Source organism: Diachasma alloeum, unplaced genomic scaffold (genome assembly GCF_001412515.2).
Source record: "Diachasma alloeum isolate Michigan unplaced genomic scaffold, Dall2.0 Dall_scaffold_00579, whole genome shotgun sequence".
Classification (NCBI taxonomy): domain Eukaryota; kingdom Metazoa; phylum Arthropoda; class Insecta; order Hymenoptera; family Braconidae; genus Diachasma; species Diachasma alloeum.
The window spans coordinates 63,186-69,638 of record NW_021680711.1 but is presented as its reverse complement, the minus strand read 5'-3'; the positions used below and the strand labels follow the sequence as shown (position 1 = coordinate 69,638).

At 38.4% G+C, this 6,453-nt stretch overlaps 1 pseudogene; it reads right to left on the bottom strand.

The window, feature by feature from the left end:
* Positions 1–593: 593 nt before the first annotated feature.
* On the bottom strand, positions 594–1,600 carry LOC107043455 (annotated as a pseudogene).
* Between the last annotated feature and the right edge of the window lie 4,853 nt (positions 1,601–6,453).

The following is a 6,453-nucleotide window of genomic DNA, read 5'->3' as shown; positions in this document are numbered from 1 at the left end:
CTAGTCGGACGTCCCTCCACACATACCCTCCCATGTCCTGCCGACAGTCTTCTGCTTTTCAGCATGTTTTGTGTCCAAGCAATGATAGTCTTGGACACCTGTCGTTCTTCCATGGCTTTTTCTATAGCCGGATTCGAAGTGCTATCAAAAGCCCCCTCAATATCCAGAAAGGCGCCTATGGCAAAACCCTTGACCGCCAGTTGTCCCTCAATCAGTCCCACCAGGTGATGTAAGGCGGTATCTGTTGATCGTCCCTCTCTGTATGCATATTGACAGGGGGAGAGGGGTCTGTCAGCCAAGGGCCCGGCCTTGATGTGTCTATCCACCAGCCTCTCCAGGGTCTTCAGGATGAAGGATGTGAGGCTTATAGGACGGAAGTCTTTTGGTTTTAGATAACCGGTTTTTCCCGGCTTGGGAATGAATACTATCCTAGTCTCATTCCACACACTAGGGACATGTTTCAGGGCTATACTAGCTCTGAGTATCTTGGTTAGGGGTAACTACTACAGAAAGTAACTCCGAAGAAAAAAGAAGAATTTCTTCAGTTATGCAAATCTATCATACGCAATACATATTTGTCGATGGTCAACTAATTAATTAATTTGACAATTTACATCATTGGCAGAACTTTCAGAAGCCTCAATCCACGTTTTCGATAAGAATGGACATGACCCCAACATGAAGAAAATGTAAAGGAAAGCGTGAACTGGATCCTGAACAATGGGTCCAACAGATTCTGGTAGTGATAGATAGTATAGATTGCCAACTGGATTAGATCTGTCTGGGCCACCACCACCATCGTTAGACCACACTCCAAGGAGATTGACAATCAAATTTTCATGAAAGTCAACTGCCAAGATTTGTGAGATGGCGTACAAATTTCATACTAGAGCTGATTGGAACATAATTGGGATGTTGCTGGTGTGAAATAGTTTATTTGGGTAGCTGCTGTATTCTCTACGATATCTGGTAGATTTGATGGGTAGATGGAACTTGAATCCCTGGAATTTACATTTTTTCATGAGAGAATTCAATGAAATAACACATTGAACCGATTTAAAAGACCATGTGAAGTCTATTTTACTTGGAATCATACAGCTATAGCAAAGACAATAATCGTACCCAGAATATTGATCAAATTTGAAAGGTTCTAACTATAGAAAGCCTCTCTGAGTGCCCTGACTGTGTCCTGTATGGTTACCAGCAGATGCAACACAGCAATTACAGTTCCTTCCAATTCAGTACCTCTGCCAGTGTTGCCAGGTGCTGGTGAGAATGCCTTCCATACGATTGTTTTACCAATATTTGGAGCAATGAACTGAGAAATGCTACTGCCACTCCCATAGCCGTTCTGGAGGAGTTCATCAAGAAGTAGGACAATCAGACCATCGAAGAGCTGAATGATGATGAGGATGACAAGACATACACCAGCATCAATTTCAGCTGGATCTCCATACATTCCAGCCATCACGTACACAATAGCTTGACCAACAGTGATAACCATACCAAATAGCTTTTGAGCCTCATTGAAGAGGACTCGATCCTTGTATATCACTCTCGCTTTAACTGAGATTTGTCCGTTTAAAATCTTACTAGCCATCTGAATTATCACAATTTCTATTTTGTTTTTCTCTTTCTGCTATCTGAATGTTTTTCTACAATGGAGACCCAGGAGTCAATGATAGAAATATTATCATTCGTTGAGAAAGGGAGTTTCAATCTTCTGCGGAGTAGGCTGTCGCTTCAATTCATACTTCCGAGTTTAAAAATTCCCTAGCGATTTCAATTTTGCGCAATTTTCATAATTTTTTTTCTCCTCTCTGTTCTCTGAACATTTTCCTACAATGGACACCCAGGAGTCAATGATAGAAATATTATCATTCGTTGAGAAAAGGAGTTTCAATCTTCTGCGGAGTAGGCTCTCGCTTCAATCCATACTTCCGAGTTTAGAAATTCCCTAGCGATTTGAATTTTCGCAATTTTAATCATTTTTTTCTCCTCTCTGTTTTCTGAACATTTTCCTACAATGTACACCCAGGAGTCAATGACAGAAATATTATCATTCGTTGAGAAAAAGAGTTTCAATCTTCTGCGGAGTAGGCTCTCGCTTCAATCCATACTTCCGAGTTTAGAAATTCCGTACCGATTTCAATTTTCGCAATTTTCATAGTTTTTTTCTCCTCTCTGTTCTCTGAACATTTTCCTACAATGGACACCCAGGAGTCAATGATAGAAATATTATCATTCGTTGAGAAAAGGAGTTTCAATCTTCTGCGGAGTAGGCTCTCGCTTCAATCCATACTTCCGAGTTTAGAAATTCCGTAGCGATTTCAATTTTCGCAATTTTCATAATTTTTTTTCCCACTCTGTTCTCTGAACATTTTCCTACAATGGACACCCAGGAGTCAATGATAGAAATATTATCATTCGTTGAGAAAAGGAGTTTCAATCTTCTGCGGAGTAGGCTCTCGCTTCAATCCATACTTCCGAGTTTAGAAATTCCGTAGCGATTTCAATTTTCGCAATTTTCATAGTTTTTTTCTCCTCTCTGTTCTCTGAACATTTTCCTACAATGGACACCCAGGAGTCAATGATAGAAATATTATCATTTGTTGAGAAAAGGAGTTTCAATCTTCAGCGGAGTAGGCTCTCTCTTCAATCCATACTGCCGAGTTTAGAAATTCCCTAACAATTTCAATTTTCGCAATTTTCTTTTTTTTTTCCCCACTCTGTTCTCTGAACATTTTCCTACAATGGACACCCAGGAGTCAATGATAGAAATATCATCATTCGTTGAGAAAAGGCGTTTCAAGCTTCAGCGGAGTAGGCTCTCACTTCAATCCATATTTCCGAGTTTAGAAATTCCCTAGCGATTTGAATTTTGCGCAATTTTCATAATTTTTTTTCTCCTCTCTGTTCTCTGAACATTTTCCCACAATGGACACCCAGGAGTCAATGACAGAAATATTATCATTCGTTGAGAAAAGGAGTTTCAATCTTCTGCGGAGTAGGCTCTCGCTTCAATCCATACTTCCGAGTTTAGAAATTCCGTAGCGATTTCAATTTTCGCAATTTTCATATTTTTTTCTCCTCTCTGTTCTCTGAACATTTTCCTACAATGGACACCCAGGAGTCAATGGTAGAAATGTTATCATTCGTTGAGAAAAGAAGTTTCAATCTTAATAATGAATTAGTGTTTGACAATTTTTTAAGAATTGGATGAAATTCTACTATTGATGATACGTTTTAAGTTGAAGGAACTATTGTAGTTCAGAACAGAAAAAAAGTCTGTTCTCATACATTCTCTGTCATTTATTCACCAACCACTACGTCGATCCATGAGGGTTCATTGTTCAACTTTGAACCATGAAACAGCATATTTGACATCATCCGGATAGAATGAGGACCCCCCTCCAGTGTTTTTCTCTCCTAGTAGATGCGGCCGTTCCTGTCAGACAACCGGAGAAGGGAAATAAGGCTATTATATCCGTCGAGTATGTTAGTTTTGTCCAACGTCAGCAAGCCAATAGGTTTAAATAATCACTTAATTCACCAATACGAATCATCTCCGAAGCCTCTCTCAACTAATGAAACACAAACAAAACTCTCCAACTACATATCGATTAAATCGAGAATATCAAGATAAACATAAGAACAATTGTAACAAGTAATGCGAGTTCTAATTTTATCGGGGAAATTGAACGTAGGGGGCTTGACATTAATATGATTATCTGCCAAAATTTTGAGGAGAGATTTTTCACTAGAACATTCAAAGATTGGAAAAAAAAGGAAAGTATATCCTTGAAAACTAATCGGAGCACGGTAATCTTCCATTGAAGAAAAATTCTGATGTGAAGTGGTAAAGAAAGGATTTCACGTATATTAGGGTTTAGCAAATATCTTGACAGTAGCGAGTGGATGTATGGAAGAGTCCCCCAGCTCCTCTTGGAAGGACACAGTCGATTCACATTTTTGGATATCATCAATGGTTAGCGAGATGATAACAAACAATTAACAATGGATGACTGAGTAGGAAGTCGTTTGAAGTTTACCATCCGAATATTTGAAACAGCAATGAGTCTAGGAGTGAATATCAGAGCACATCATTTTTCACCAATAAAATTCTCTCAAAAGAATGGCTGTGATGTTTTCGTCATAATTCTCGACCCTGAATTCTTGGAATTTACATTTTTTCCATGAGAAAATTTAATGAAATTACACATTGAACTGATTTAAAAGACGATAAAGTGTGAAAATCGAAAAATACATTAATCATCTTTCTTTTGGCTTCATAATTTCTGGCAGAATGCTGCAAAATAGCTTGATCACCCCAAGAAATTTAACTGCAATAATTGAAGAGAGGAATGCATTAAGAAATAATCTTGTGATATGTTCGAAACTTGGGGGACAATCATCAGGAATGGTGGATGCTTCATGAAAGACATTTGGATATATACTCGTTTTTGTGAATTACTTACTTACCATGGTGAATTATTAAATTGGTTCTGTTTATTCAATTTAGTGTCCTAGTAATACCATGATAAATTCACCCTTAAAAACTGTCAAAAACTATAGTTTTATACCTAGTAACCAGTGACAAATACAACTGTACCGGAGAGACCGGGCATATAGTGAATGAGTGGATTATAATGAACGTTACATGTTGACTTATCAATTCTAATATTTTGATGAATTACTATATAAAAGCTCGTCCCATCTCTTCATCAGCTTTAATATCATCCTTGCAAACTTGATAATCCACACTCGTACCCATTGCACAGTTCTCGAGAGCATAAAGACAATGAGCACTCAACTCCATGAAAATAGAATACTCAGAATCATTCACCCATAACATCAAATACGTAATATAATTAGACCTTGAAGTCCTCATCCTTTGCCAGCAATTTTATTTATTTTATGAATGTTCACAGAGACGAATTGCTAATTCTTTAAAGCAGGTAGTTTGGGTACGGTTGGTATGGGTGTGCTGACGTGGTACGATTGAAGCAACATATTCCTGATCATTTCTCTCTATTTTCCTTTGGCTTAAAAAACAATAATCTCTAAATCCTGGAGGTTTGATCCAAGTAGTCGAACCATTGGTCAAATTATTCTCCTCAATATTACGTGAGGCTTTACTTACGATCTGACGTCTGATTGTCTCAATTGTGAAGAAGCCCATTCAGAAAAACGATTTCAATTAAAAAAAAAATTGACGTTCCTCCTTAAAGTGATTAAAGTAATTGTGCGAACGCTGTCGATCGGGAAGCCATCGAGGATCAATGAGATCACCAAGTTGAATTGTTTGAGTGTACTGAAGTTGAGTTTATTGAATCATCTATTGAATTCAAATAAATCATTTTTCTAGGTGTAAGTGAAAAAAAAGGGTTAGTACATTAAATATAGGTACACACACGTACTGATTAGTAATGAGCGATGTAGTATGGATCAACTGCAAGAAATGAGCAATAGTACGGAAGAGAAACTCTGAGGATTAAGGAACGATCAACTGTATTTAGAAAAAGACAGGATAAGGGAAATTATACTTTTGTTCTGCTTAGCATATGAAAAATACAAATAGCTGGACGGGAATAGGAAATGAGTTCAGCTCATGTTTATAACATCAGGGGCGAAGGAGCTCAACTATGAAGAATATGTTGATCTTTGCAAAAAATGAATGAATCTGTCGTTGAGAAAATAAGAGGGGGATTCTAATTTAGTTGCATTTCATTCAACTAATTGTTCGTACAGCTAGAAAGATGGTTTATCTGTTTCAAAGAAAATTTGTTTCAATCGAGATATACTATTATTCTGCCTGTACCCCTCAAACAATACTTGTGTCAACTTTCAAAATGTTTTTGGTTGATTTATTAGAAGAAACTGGCGAGCGTTATTACCTACATTGTCGTCTGAGAAAAAACAGATTCCCTAACCCTTGACATTGAGAATAGTAGAGTCTATAAACATCACAGCAAATGTCATTAGCGCTATAAGAGATCATCGTTGCTCGAAATGTCCACCGTCTGCCTCAAGGCAGAGTTCTGCTCGTCTGACTAAATCTGCTACTGCACCTTCCACCATTCTTGGGGTAATGGTCTGAATGGCAGCCCCAATGCGTTCTACCAACTGTTCTTGAGTCTCGATCGGATTTGCGGTGTAAACTTTGCCTTTCAGATGACCCCACAGGAAATAATCAAGAGGATTAAGATCAGGGGATCTAGGAGGCCACGCGACTGTACCTCCTCGTCCAATCCAACGTTGTGGGTATCTGTGATCGAGTAGGTTCCTAGTTTGTATTGCATTGTGGGCTGAAGCACCATCATGCTGGAACCACATCCTCGTTCGTACAGCAAGTGGGACTCCAGCTCGAATCAATTTCCGATGAAGTTGAGTTCGAAGCAGGCGTCGATAACTTAGCCCAGTTACGTTCTGTCGAAAAATGCATGGCCCAAC